A 15,064-nucleotide genomic window follows, 5' to 3' on the forward strand; every position below is an offset into this window, starting at 1 on the left:
CTGATGCATCTTTGACAGATTAGAATAGTCCTTGATATTCCATTAGTGGAGAAAAGTATCTTTTAGACAGTTTGGAATGTAGTTTTATGAGGCGAGTAGAAGAAGGTCTCCAGACCTAAAGACACTGCGCTATTGTGGGGATCGGAGAGAGTGTGAGAAACTGATGTCATTTTATGTTCTCTTTAAAATGTAATGTTCCTTGTATTTTGGGTCAGTACTCTGGAATTAAACGCTGTTACCTGGCTTTTAAGACTGGTCTCGATCTACTTCATGCATAATTAATTAACTTACACCTCATTAATGAACTAGAGAATGCGAAATTGATTTTGGCTATAAAACAGGAATTTAGAAATTCCACTGACACTAGGTTAAAGAACTGGGCTGCACTGGCCCAGGTTAACTGGTGCCAGCTTGATTAGATTTAGGGCTGTGACTTTAAACAACCAAGCTGATCACTGCTGGACACTGAAAGTTTAGCTAGTGCATGGACAAGCTGTAGTCATACATGGGGAATTACCACCATAAATCCATCCTTCATACAAATGTTTTCACTACAAAACAGACCCTTCAGCCCTTGAAATGCTAGCAAGTCAGTTAGAAGATGGCAAGTGAATTCCTACTAGTTCATATTGAACATTAGCCAGAGCCTATCATTTTTTTCTGGTTTGCTAGGTGGTGAATGCCATGGCAAGCAAGGAATTAAGCTAGCAACACTAAGCATTAAATAGTGAACATTAGCAAGCTAAATAGATGGATCAGTCATGCCACATAGCAGGAATTTGGGGTAAAGTTAGAACATGGTAAATTACTCAGGTCAACATCTTGCTAGCTACATTAATGACTCCAGCTCACCGCATTGTCTACCTACAGTAGCATCATGGCAATCTAATTTCTGGAGGCAATGGAAATAACATTTGAGTTGACCCCACCCTGGGTTGACTTCAAAGTGCCAATGTTAACAGGGATTTAAAGTGTTACCATTAGAATTCACTTGGGGTATAACCCCCAAACCAAATGAAGCCACATCAGGACAAGCTACAGAGATTTTAAAGATTATATTTATTAAGACATTTACACTCAATACTCTTGGCAGCATTGTCACTTCATTAGTTCCTACAGAGAGAGGAAGAAAAAGTTAGCTCAGTTTGAAATGTAACACCATACTAGTTGTCATTGTACGTCATAAAATTGTGTTGCGTGACTGGTGTGGGCCTAAAGGTTAATTTGCCAGTTGCCTTAAGCTGGCAGGCATTTCTCCCAGGAGTCACTCCTGTTTTGGAGGTTGAAGGTATAATGGGTAGGCTGAAATAGTGTGGACAGAGTCAGGATTAAATTTCTCCACTTTTTAGATGCATGACACCAAGTATTGAACACTTACTTTACAGGGACTCTAGTCAAGATGGTGCCAAATCCTGGCGAGTCTGCTTCAAACCGCCGATACGCAAACAGCTTGTAAAGGCCACTCAGTGGATAGACACACCGCACAGTCACCCTAACGAGAGAACAATTGAACATATGTATACATTAAAGCCACCAGTGCCTTTAGTGAGAGTTAATGACTGATAAATATTTATTGTACTTGGTTTCAACCAATGAGACAGTATATTATTAGTGAAGTCATGTACACAAAGGCAGTATACCTGGTTGAGACTGGTGCTTCCACTGATTGGCTTGTATGCTCAACGGTGATCTCATTTTCATAGGTAAGGTGCTGGTAATCAAACTGCAACACAAGAGGTCAAAACAAACCTGAATTTATTAATTCAACCATTAACCTGTTGAAAGCCATGTCTAAACGCTTACGGTTGTTCTTTTGTTAGCCCTCATGAGAAATCAAGAGAGTTTAAGTCTTAATATTAATTTAAGTAGTTGGCCTGTATGCGGAAAGTTCCTGAGTTAAACCAGGGTTTCCCCAAAACTCAGTCCTGGGGCACATACTTTGCCCTGGCATTACAGATTCAAATACCAACTCTGCAAGCTTTGAATCAACTGTGTAGCACTGGAGTTTTAATTATTTTCAGTACCAGGGGCCCTAGAATAAAGTTGTGAACACAGAGTTTAGGCACATTAATCACTTGGACCGTCTATGCACATTCTGGTAATCAAATTATTTGGCCAGATTAGGATATGGGGCAAAACAGGTTAAATTAGGGGGTTTCAGCAGAGTCCTTTGGTAAGGACTCTAACCGAAACCCCAGAACTAAAACCCACAGCTGACCAAAATTTAGCAAGATTTTAGTTGTTGGTTAACATGGAAGAATGCTGGAAAATCCATTTCAAATACCGATCACTCGTGGAGCCCGATTGCATTTATGACTAATTCTATGGGTTGGACAGTACTATACCTGGACCCTGGTTCCACAGGTGTCAAGTCTAAAGCTAAAGAGAACCCTGGTGTCATCCATCTCTTGAGGCCTGCAGTTGGAGTCCAGGAGGGAGGATCTGATGGGTTCAGATCCAGGGATGGCCAAAATCACAGACACCACTGTCATCACACCTTCAGTGGAACACACTGGAGAGAGGAAGGCCTGTTAGTGCTCATCGACCCTATAAAAGCGTCACCAGGCAAAAGCAAGCGACGCTGCAGGTTAATATCTGACCAACTAGTAGTTACCTATGACCTCAGTGGTCTGGAATAGACACGCTTTGGCCAAGGAGCTCTTGACCTCCAAGGTCTTCGGAGCTCTTGAGAGAATTTCAAAAGTGCCACGGAACTGCTTCAAATTGATGTCCTAGGAAGAAAAAAAGAGCAGGTACACTTTAATTATAACTCCTACTTTATCCAACGACGAGTCAGTTTAAGCACTTGACCAATGAGCATCTCACCTTATAAGTGTAGCCAACAGAGAAGAGGGGCACTTCCAGGGTCAGACTCTTGCTGTCATTCCGCATAACGTAGCCCCGCTTGGCTGCCAGATTTGTGGTCAGAATGTGAGGGCCAACACCCACCTCCCACAGGTAGTCAAACGGCTTATGGTCCATCTGGAATCTGATGCTTTTCTCGTTGCAGACGCCTTTGAAGACCGGAGGAACTGACGAAGAGAAGATCAGCCCAATAGTGACACGACGTTAGGGGTAAACTTGGGAAAGTGTATCGTGGTTGGTTACTGGGCTGCGTCAAGCCATCGTGCAGCCCAGGTCTCATAGTTGAAGGTTGAAGTCAACTTACAGACATCATTGAACTGAGCCACGACTGAGGCCAGGTAGAAGTACGGCTCCGCCTGAGGCAGGATGACCAACGTGTAGTTGATGTCCAACGAGTATTCGAGAAGCCCCTCTGTAGGGTACTATGGACAGGAACACATCACCAATTAAGAAACAGTACAAAAGCCTTCAATTCACCTCTTAAAACCATAGGAGAAAGTTCAGGCCAGGAACACCCTCTTCTCCAATGTTGAGGAAAAGCTGAGACCACAGTAGCTAATATCATTGCATCATTACCAGCTTGTGAATAATGGCATCAAATGGCACCCTGAGAATGTAGGCATGTAGGGTACTATTGGGCTGGGGGACCATGGTTATGACGAGGCCACTTTTATTCGCCTCTAGTATGGTGAATTTGTGACCATTGAGCTTCACAGCCACCAGGTCAACATCGTAGGAGAGGTTCCCCAGGTAAACAGTAAACACACGATCCTCAAGGACTGTTTCTGTGGTGGGAGAAGAACAGGGTCATTAGCAATCATGACCATGAGCTGAAGATCCACTTGAATTAGCTAGTAGAACTCCTTACGGTTAATGATGGAGAGGTGCTGGATCAGAAGGGGTGTGTTCATGGGCCTGTGGAGGCGGAGTCTGGTCTCCACACCACTGTCATCCATGAAGATTTGTTCATAGTAGAGACGGACCACATAGAACTCATGGTACATGTTGTCCATCACAAGGCTCTGGAAGAGTTGAAACCGTTATGAAGCATCTGCCATTAGGTTATATGGTACAAAGTAGAATATTCAAGGTGTACAGAGGACATGAGTGAATGAAGCCATTTGCAGCTTCTCTACATCAGAATAAAAGGTAAGCGTCTCCATGTGAAGTGTCAGATGACGGCCTGGTACGCTACTGACTTTTCTGTATCCTCCGGCAGCATTGAAGGGGATGCTGATCTGGACAGTGGTGTCACTTATATCCAGGCTGTAGCCTCGCTCTGCTGTGATGGGCTCATCCAGGAGCTGACCATCCACCCCCATTGAGATCTTGATGCTCTCCAACCCAGAGAGGCCAGAGACCAGCGGGGACAGCAGAGTGGGGGTCTGCCAGACCAGCCCCGCCCCATCATACATTCCTTCATCTGGAAAGAGGTTATACATAGAAAGGTTAAGACTGATGAACACTTCCTGGTTTAGTGATCAGGTGCAGGTGAAAATAGTCACTAGAGCCATCAATTGTTTAGCCCATCTAGCCCTTTGAACCTTGAATGGTCAGGGCTGATAGGTCACTGAAACTTACCAGTGCTGCAAGCAACCACCAAGTTCACCATGATGACCATCCATCTCTGCCTGGAGACTAGTATCAGATAGACCACCTCAACCAACGTACCATTCACCTGGAATTAGATAATGATTTGGTACCAGCCAACAATACAGTATGAAGAAGACTGAAAAGCTATGTAAATAAATCTAGTATTCCAGCCTAAAAAAGTTCAATTTTAAGAGTTCCTACAGGAAAGCAAGACCCTACCCATCAAGGCATTTAATGTAATTTGAGATGGGAAAGCCTTGTGCCAGCATTGAGACATAACCAAGATACCTGCATCCATTTAAATCCTCACCATGGTTACAGACCCCATGACAGACCCTGGCGTGTAGGGTGAACGGAACACTAGCCTCCCTGGGTGAGGTAGAACACGTAGCCCAGCTCCCGAGCCTCTGAAGGGGACATGGGAGTCAGCTGCTGCCCCTCCTGCTGGAACATCACCTGCCAGGTAGACATGGCAGAGCTGTGGGCCTGATTAGGAACAAGAGACAGGGCATGCATGGTGTTATTGGGGACAAATTGGTGGAGCTCATCTAATTGAGAATTTGACAAATAGCCTTTAGCTTACTTTAGCAAGGGCAGCAGACCAGGCATCTGCTGTTGTACCAGGTAGATCAGACACGTCACCCCTCACCGACACCTACAGGGGAATATAACAGACCATACTCCTATAAAAGGTTAAGGATAATCTAGGCCAGCATCCGCACAAATACAACCCTGGATGCACAGTCTAGAGCCATGTATTAGTACCTCCATATAGTTCTCCTCACAGCTGACTTCTCTGGGGGACCAGGGTAGAGGGAGGGAGCAGGTTGCAGTCACAGTGTAGGTGGCTTCCACTCCATTCGCATCAATTGTGATCAAGTTAAAGTTAAAAGTGAACACCTCATCATCCTAAGATACAAAACAAGACCTTCAACTGAGATACCTGGTAGTAATTTAACTTTTAAGATTTGCAAAAGTGTTTAAAAACACTTCTAGCTTTGAAAAGATCATCGCGTGTGGTGATATGAACCTGGTTGTCAGTGTGGCAGGAGAAGTAGGAGGCTCTGAGTTCAGCAAGGCCAGGCAGAGGGAGGATACTGAACATGTAGCCACACTCTGACCCATACTGCTTAGTGATGGGGTGAACGCCATCAGCATCTAGATGGGGAAAAGGATCGGGTCAAATCATTTTAATACATCATTTAGTTGAAAGTATTTCTTCCTAAGTGGTCCAACAGCAGTGAGAGACTGCAATATACTGCAGTCGTGCTGTCAGCACCAGCTACCAAACCCTGGCCAAGACATGTTAAGATGACACGTTCATAAGCTGACCAAACCTGGTTTCAGGCCCATTTCACATCAGAATTAAGGTTAAAAGCCTACTTACCAACAGCTTCAAAGCGAGGTTCGTTCCCAGCGAATGAGAGTTGGGTTGTTACCAACAGGTATCGATCCCTACACACAGACTCAATGGCCCCTATAAAGTCACAAGGTGAGAATCCGAAGGGTGGAAGCTATATGATTCTGACCAACAATTCATACCAGTGTTCTATAACTTGTATAAAAAGGCTCATCTGACCCAATTTAAGTTTCTTACCTCTTGGAAGGTCAGAACATCTTACACTAGGCCATACAGACAGGAGTACAAGTACTCTGTAAGAAAACATCTGCACAGATCAACAAAGTGTGCTAGTGTCAAAACACTTAAATCAAAACATTTATGCCCACCACCAAACTTACCCCAACCAAATCCCAAAATCCATTGCCACTAAGCTGTAGAAGTGTCTAACCCTAGCCAGGAACCGCTAGTAAACTACACCTGCAAGCTTACATAAACCATGTGCTGACAGTATCCTGGCAGTTGATGAGTGGCACATTCTCTACCTGGCACTTGTATATAGGAGTGGTGCTTTGCTTGACCAATTACAAGCTTTCTGGAGTTAATGTGCAGGTAATTAATTTGATAATTGGGTCACATGGTTGGGCAGTTTACCAGAGCCTAAGGGTGCATCTCAATAGTCTAATGTGGATTCCTCTCCTCATCTCCTCTCATTCCCCCTTCTTAGGACATATTTTCCATCTCCATTGTCTATCATTTATATTTATACATATCATTTCATGTTCTTGGTACAGATAAATCCTTGACTTTGGGGAATCACTTTGTTGACCTGTGAAAAAATGACTGGGGGGGGGTAAAGTCGAACAGCTTTTTCAATGGGGTTTTCAAGCTCCAAATTAAGATTGACTTTATAATGGAAAGGTGGCCTAGGTGAGATGAAGTTGCCATGAGCAGCACCACAGATATTGGGTGCGTTCGAGTGGTAAAGCAACCGACTGTAGACGAAAGTCAAGGAGTGAATTCGGGGGAGGTGCATTTGCGGCTGACAACAGTTAGACACTAATGTGGTTTTCCAACAGCAAGGCTCAGATCAACATGGCAGTGTTGCCACGGTTTATAAAATGTTTTCTTTATAAAGTATGAAACAAACATGTATCCAACCCCCATATCACACACTCACAAACTGAAATCATAATATTAAATTGTGTACACATTTTACAATAAATTAGTGAGAGAGCCTCAAATATCACATGTATTTGTATATATCTACTCTACACATAAATCACAACAAATTGGTTCCTGTTTCAGTCATGTCTTTGGTCACGTTCACGTGAGTCCATCAAAAACACCCTAATGATTGTTTGACAATAAAGCCTCCAACAATGCAGGCGATGGCTGCAGAATGAAGTTGGTGAAGAGCAACTACAGGAACTTTTAGTCAACTGCAGTCAAAACTTCATGACCTTTGATCACACCATTGTTATTTCCAGAATACAACACACTTTGAAAGGCAGTGACCAACGATGGTCACAGACTTGACAAAAGTGATCCTCTCGAACGCGCCCATTGACATGCGAATTTTTGCAAGATTTTGCTCTCACAGTCACACAGAGGCTCCAGTACAAATACATCATTTTTTATCCCCTCAGCTCTTGCGCTAGCCACTTTCCCTCGGGGGAATCTCTGTCGAAACCGGATGCAGTTTGATTGTCATCTTAAGTGGAGGTCCAATTCACTTACGTTGCCTACCTCGGCCTTTGATTTAGCTTGAGGGAGCGAGTGAACCACTTTGGTCACTTGCGGGGTTGATATGACCCACAATTCAATGCGAACTGTAGCCACATCAAACTCTAGTTGGCACGAAGTGTTGAATTTAATGAACAAGACTGCAATTTCGGCACGTCAGAAAAAAGTGTGAAGCCAGCAAATAGACATTGATTTTAACGTTGGAAAATTGTCTTAGTCTCGTAGTGAGGAACCTATAAAACATAGCTAGATTCTTAAAAATATTTTGGGGAATTCTGACATGTATTGGAATAAATGACCAAACTATAAAACTAGCTAGGCAGCAGTGAAGGCTCCTCAAAGGAGAAAGGGGAGGACCATCCTCCTCTGTGACTTTCATAAAAATTACATGTTTAAAACATTGAAAAAGTTATCCCTTTTAGATAAAACTATACTAAATATAATCACATCACCAAACAATTGACTACACCACACTATTTTGAAAAGAAGGTCTACAGTAGCCTCAACAGCACTCTGTAGGGTACCGCCATGGAGTAGCTGGAGGACAGCTAGCTTCCGTCCTCCTCTGGGTACATTGACTTCATTACAAAACCTAGGAGGCTCATTGTTCTCACCCCATTCCATAGACTTACAGAATAACTATGACAACTTCTAGTACTAAGAATGAATCTAGTATTAAAAGCATAAGCTCCAGCTAGCATTGCAGTGTATACAATATGGTGAGTAGTTGACTCAAAGAGAGAGAAAGACAATAGTTGAACAGTTTTGAACAAATACATTTCTTCCAAAATTAAGGAGAAGCAAGAGAGAAATAGAGAGAGCTTTTTCATTTTTTTCACTTTCAGTTTCACTTACTTAGCTAGAAAATGCAGCTAACTAGTTTAGCCTACTGAAACACCCTGCTCAAACAGAGGGATGCTATGTTAGCTAGCTGCCTATGACTATCCAACACAACACTGGAACTTTTCCAAGTCAAGGTAAGCTTTTGGTATTACTAATGTATTGCCATCGGGCCCCACCGGTGTAACTGCTCACTGACTGTACATTAACGTTACTCCATGATTGTAGCGGGTTTACTAACTCATTAGTTCTATTAGCTATGCTGACTATGACGTTACTTTAGCTAATATGATGACAATGATGTAGGCTGTGTGTAGCGGTTTGGTTTGGAAAGGCTTTTTTGCCTGGATACATACAGCTGATGTGTTGTGCATTGAAGTCCACAAGGGAAAGGACAAATTGAAAGGAGAGCGAATAGAAGGAATTCAACATGGCTGCTATGAAAGTGAAATGTGTTTACATATGATCAGGTGTGTATTCATTCCACTGATTCTGTTGAAAACGTTTCTTAAACGAAAGCCGGAAGTAAACGGAACAAAACAGGGATAAACATACCTAAATTTGTCCAATAGAAACTCTTGTTTGCAACTGTTGGACTAATGATTACACCCTAGATCAGCTAGATGCAGACAAGAGTGTGCAAGCTGGTATTGAATGTTACTGTCAGTCCAAGTGTCACTGTCTGTCGCCTCAAATTTGTCTCTCAACCTGTGTGCACTTACGTTGTAAACATTAATTCATAGGCTAGGTTGTAGCAACCTCGTGATGGGTATAGGGAAAATTTGAGTATCATGTTTAAACTCGCACTTCAATGCTCCTGGTTGTTGCTGAAATTGACCCATCGATAATTGACCCATCTCACTGAGTCTACCTTTAAACCTAACCTTTGACCTGTCCCATCACCTTATACATTAGCGCCCCACAGTGGAAAGAAGTGACATCCCAAAAAACACAAAACCTGTCTCCTAGCCTCCTATGCATAGGCTTCTTTCTGTACATGGGCTTGCTCCTACCTATCTTTCCAATTTGGTCCTGCCGTACATTCCTACACGTACGCTAAGGTCACAAGACGCAGGCCTCCTAATTGTCCCTAGAATTTCTAAGCAAACAGCTGGAGGCAGGGCTTTCTCCTACAGAGCTCAATTTTTATGGAATGGTCTGCCTACCCATGTGAGAGACACAGACTCGGTCTCAACCTTTAAGTCTTTACTGAAGACTCATTTCTTCAGTGGGTCATATGATTGAGTGTAGTCTGGCCCAGGAGTGTGAAGGTGAACGGAAAGGCTCTGGAGCAACGAACCGCCCTTGCAGTCTCTGCCTGGCCGGTTCCCCTCTCTCCACTGGGGCCTCTAACCCTATTACAGTGGCTGAGTCACTGGCTTACTGGTGCTCTTACATGCCGTCCCTAGGAGGGGTGGAGTGGGTTGAGTGGGTTGAGTCACTGGAGTGGGTTGAGTCACTGACGTGATCTTCCTGTCTGGGTTGGCACCCCCCCCCCTTGGGTTGTGCCGTGGCGGAGATCTTTGTGGGCTATACTCGGCCTTGACTCAGGATGGTAAGTTGGTGGTTGGAGATATCCCTCTAGTGGTGTGGGGCCTGTGCTTTGGTGAAGCGGGTGGGGTTATATCCTTCCTGTTTGGCCCTGTCCTGGGGTATCATCAGATGGGGCCACAGTGTCTCCTGACCCCTCCTGTCTCAGCCTCCAGTATTTATGCTGCAGTAGTTTCTGTGTCAGGGGGCTAGGGTCAGTTTGTTATATCTGGAGTACTTCTCCTGTCTTATCTGGTGTCCTGTGTGAATTTAAGTATGCTCTCTCTAATTCTCTCTTTCTCTTTCTTTCTCTCTCTTGGAGGACCTGAGCCCTAGGACCATGCCTCAGGACTACCTGGCATGACGACTCCTTGCTGTCCCCAGTCCACCTGGCCGTGCTGCTGCTCCAGTTTCAACTGTTCTGCCTGCGGCTTTGGAACCCTGACCTGTTCACCGGATGTTCTACCTGTCCCAGACCTGCTGTTTTCATCTCTCTAGAGACAGCAGGAGCGGTAGAGATACTCTTAATGATCTCCTATGAAAAGCCAACTGACATTTACTCCTGAGGTGCTGACTTGCTGCACCCTCGACAACTACTGTGATTATTATTATTTGACCATGCTGGTCATTTATGAACATTTTAACATCTTGGCCATGTTCTGTTATAATCTCCACCCGGCACAGCCAGAAGAGGACTGACCTCCCCTCATAGCCTGGTTCCTCTCTAGGTTTTGTCCTAGGTTTTGTCCTTTCTAGGGAGTTTTTCCTAGCCACCGTGCTTCTACACCTGCATTGCTTGCTGTTTAGGGTTTTAGGCTGGGTTTCTGTACAGCACTTTAAGATATCAGCTGATGTAAGAAGGGCTATATAAATCAATTTAATTCGGTTTGATTTACCTAACACTAAAACTGAAACTGAATAATATAAAAACGAATGATAAATGTTTTATAAAGCGTAAACTACATAAAAACTAGCAAAGTGGATTTGAAAACTAACGGAACTAAACTGAATTTCAAATAAGAATCTTAAAACTAAATATGTTTTTAAAATACTTAAACTAAATAAAAACGAGTAAAGCGGATCTGAAAACTAACTGAACTAAAAAAAAAGTTTTAAAAAATCTTAAAACGACTAGAATGACTATAAAAACTAATATAAAAACACACAACTATAATAACCTTCTAGCACACACTCAGGTTGCTGTGGTAACAGAGTAATCCAGGGAGAAGTTGAATAGGGCTGTTCATCCCTTTGGGGACACAGCTGAGGTCAAATATGGTGGTGCAGTTTGGTTGGGTGGGCAGGATCGTACCTGTCAGTCATTATCATCATCCTGGTAAGCACACTGGAAGTCAAGAGTTCAAGGATCGGTTTGAATGAAGTCACTTCGGTCATAATTTTCAATAGTATACCACACGTGTGTGTGTGTGTGTGTTACGCAGCAGCTCCCTGACAGGAAAGGTGTAGAGCTGGATAAGGCTGTCCTCCACTCTGTTTGTATGTTCACCACACTCACCTCCACCCTGCATACTCAGTTCCTACAAGGGGATGTAGCGAGCGAGAAAGGGGAGGTTTTCATAATGAAAGAATCCCCTGCATTGATTTAGATGTAAATAAATATGATTTACTTTTAAAATATATTTATCAAATAACTTTTCCCTAATGGTATGTTTAAGCTCTCAAAATACTCAACAAATGCTTATATACTCTCTGATTCACAAATTAATTCTTAATTAATCCAACAAAGAGTGAACCAAGATCTGTGGGGCTTTAATGAGATTGAGATTAGGAATCACTTGAATTAATTACAGATTAAAATATACACATTAAGGCTGGTTAAGACAAGTTTCCAAAGCCCACATATCGCATGCAATCCAACAGTTGGATGCCACCTCAAACGTGTAGTGAGGGTATTGTAGGTGAGTTTCATAGCTACAGTCAATAGGTGGCGCCACATCACCATTTTCCTTGCTTTCATATTAACAACATTTGACAAAATATGAAACTCACAAAGTGTGTGTGTGTGTGTGTGTGTGTGTGTGTGTGTGTGTGTGTGTGTGTGTGTGTGTGTGTGTGTGTGTGTGTGTGTGTGTGTGTGTGTGTGTGTGTGTGTGTGTGTGTGTGTGTGTGTGTGTGTGTGTGTGTGTGCGCCCGCATGTGTGCACCTTAACGTGTGTTCCCTCGTCTCCAAACGGAACGCTGACCTCCATCATCATGCCCCCTCTCATTGATCACACACTCACTCAGGGCAAGCTTCTCCACCCCTATCCTCATGCCCATGTCCCTGAACCGCCCAGGGGGTAGAGGACATGGGGGACAGGCCAGAGCAGGTGTGGCCCATCCACTATCGCCTCATCTGGTAGAGTTGAGAGAGGGCGGGATAGATGGAGGAGGAGAGGAGGAAAGAGACGTAGGGATAAAGGAGATTTTCAAAAGAAGGCATGGCAGATAGGACCCCAGTCAAAACTAGAACTTAGACAGAAAACATGGACTGACTAATAGAGCAGGCCGTTGTGGCATCAATGGCAAGGACCTTCCCTTGATGTGGGTACAGGAATGTGGCATTGACCACTTCCAGCTCCACCCATTTGTCCTGTTTGTTCATAGATCCTGCCAAGAGGCAAAAAACAGAGTTACTCCATCTCTAACCGTATACATTAAAGCACACACAAACTGAGCACCATAAACCCCTTGCCTACATAGAAGTAACCTCTGACCTTGATGGTGTAGGAGAGGGATGAGGAGTAGGGGCAGCGGAGGATGATCCTGGAGCCTGAATCAGAGATGTGGTAAACCAGGGCATTGGGCTCCGTCATGTGCCTGGGTCTATACTCCTCCTGCGGTTGGCCTGGTCTGTGAACATCATGTTCCTATCTCCCACCTCCTCCTTCGACTGCTCAGATTCTAACACCGCTGGAACTGGTCGCTTTATGGACACGTTGGAGACATATTAAAGGAGAGACAGACGGTGTAAGTGAAATTAAAACATTGCTGATTTGAAACACGTACGTTTGACATGGACGTTTGGCAAAGTTCCACGCTCAGATGGACAGTAAAGCTCTTGGGGTGGCAGGTAGCCTAGTGGTTAGAGCGTTGGACTTGTAATTGAAAGGTTGTGAGATCAAATCCCTGATCTGATAAGGTAAAAATATGTTGTCTGCCCATGACAAAGGCAGTTAACACACTGTTCCTAGGCTGTCATTGAAAATAAGAATATGTCCTTAACTGTCTTGCCTCGTTAAATAAAGGTAAATATGATATTGTGGTCTGATGGTCCTGTAAGTCACTTCTGTGTAGTTCTCCTCACAGGTGAGCTCATGGCTACCCTAGGGACACTGGGGAGAGCAGTGGGGTACTGCTATGTCCCTCCCATCTACCTGCTGGGTCATCAGCCACCACCTTGAACTGAAATCTGAGTCCCCCAGACACACAAAGAGATATTATTGAATAAATCAAGTGTTATTGATTTCTTCACGACTGGACTACCGACGTTATCCAACTGTCCAACGTTGTGAAGTAACCTGAACGCCCATCTGCGGCCTGCTTATTGTTGGCTGCTATCTATCGGACAATTTTCTTGGGTCACTATAACTATATCTATTTTGCCAATTGGATTGGTCCCCTCTACCACACGGAACCCCACTAATCTACCGACGGGAACGCACGAGGTGGCTAAAAACAGACCTCCATCCTCTGACAGCTTGCTACCGATGGCCCGGCTTGCTGTCTGAATCGCCGTGACCCCAACCAACCTCACTACTCACTGGACCCTTATGATCACTCGGCTAAGCATGCCTCTCCTTAATGTCAATATGCCTTGTCCATTGCTGTTCTCGTTAGTGTTTATTGGCTTATTTCACTGTAGAGCCTCTAGCCCTGCTCATTATACCTTATCCAACCTTTCAGTTCCACCACCCACACATGCGATGACATCACCTGGTTTCAATGTTTGTGGAGACAATATCTCTCTCATCATCACTCAATACCTTCTGTAAGCGTAATAGCCTTGGTTTCATGCATGTTAACATTAGAAGCCTCCTCCCTAAGTTTGTTTTATTCACTGCTTTAGCACACTCTGCCAACCCAGAAGTCCTAGTCGTGTCTGAATCCTGGCTTAGGAAGACCACCAAAAACTCTGAAATCTCCATCCCTAACTACAACATTTTCAGACAAGATAGAACGGACAAAGGGGGTGGTGTTGCGATCTACTGCAGAGATAGCCTGCAGAGTTCTGTCCTACTATCCAGGTCTATACCCAAACAATTTGAACTTCTACTATTAAAAATCCACCTTTCTAAAAAACAAGTCTCTCACATTTGCCGCCTGCTTATAGACCACCCTCTGCCACCAGCTGTGCTCTCGACACCATATGTGAACTGATTGCCCCCCATCTATCTTCAGAGCTCGTGCTCTGGTGACCTAAACTGGGACATGCTTAACACCCCAGCCTTCCTACCATCTAAGCTTGATGCCCTCAATCTCACACAAATTCTCAATGAACCTACCAGGTACCACCCCAAAGCCGTAAATACGGGCATCCTAACCAACTTGCCCTCTAAATACACCTCTGCTCTTTTCAACCAAGATCTCAGCGATCACTGCCTCATTGCCTGCATCCATAATGGGTCAGTGGTCAAATGACCTCACGCATCACTGTCAAAGGCTCCCTGAAACACTTCAGCGAGCAGGCCTTTCTAACTGACCTGGGTATCCGAGCTGGCCCGGGTATCCTGGAAGGATATTGACCTCATCCCGTCAGTAGAGGATGCCTGGTTATTTAAAAAAAAGCCTTCCTCACCATCTTAAATAAGCATGCCCCATTCAAGAAATTTAGAACCAGGAACAGATATAGCCCTTGGTTCTCCCCAGACCTGACTGCCCTTAACCAACACAAAAACATCCTATGGCGTTCTGCATTAGCATCGAACAGCCCCCGTGATATGCAAACTTTTCAGGGAAGTTAGAAACCAATATACATAGGCAGTTAGAAAAGCCAAGGCTAGCTTTTTCAAGCAGAAATTTGCTTCCTGCAACACAACACACCTATCCTCAGCTGCCCACTGCACTGAGGATAGGAAACTCTGTCACCACCGATAAATCCACTATAATTGAGAATTTCAATAAGCATTTTTCTATGGCTGGCCATGCTTT

At 44.1% G+C, this 15,064-nt stretch overlaps 1 pseudogene across 1 annotated transcript; it reads right to left on the bottom strand.

Annotated features, from left to right (window-relative positions):
* Positions 1-1,040: 1,040 nt before the first annotated feature.
* On the bottom strand, positions 1,041-6,343 carry LOC124014192 (annotated as a pseudogene). The gene is made up of 18 exons (XR_006834982.1): positions 6,199-6,343; positions 6,056-6,111; positions 5,846-5,935; positions 5,489-5,616; positions 5,224-5,367; positions 5,042-5,113; positions 4,769-4,944; positions 4,447-4,543; positions 4,065-4,288; positions 3,734-3,887; positions 3,442-3,650; positions 3,170-3,287; positions 2,827-3,032; positions 2,615-2,732; positions 2,346-2,512; positions 1,641-1,723; positions 1,379-1,492; positions 1,041-1,113 (listed from the first exon to the last, which is right to left on the bottom strand). The product of XR_006834982.1 is annotated as an uncharacterized LOC124014192 (transcript).
* Positions 6,344-15,064: the final 8,721 nt, after the last annotated feature.

Source organism: Oncorhynchus gorbuscha, linkage group LG25 (assembly GCF_021184085.1).
Source record: "Oncorhynchus gorbuscha isolate QuinsamMale2020 ecotype Even-year linkage group LG25, OgorEven_v1.0, whole genome shotgun sequence".
NCBI lineage: Eukaryota > Metazoa > Chordata > Actinopteri > Salmoniformes > Salmonidae > Oncorhynchus > Oncorhynchus gorbuscha.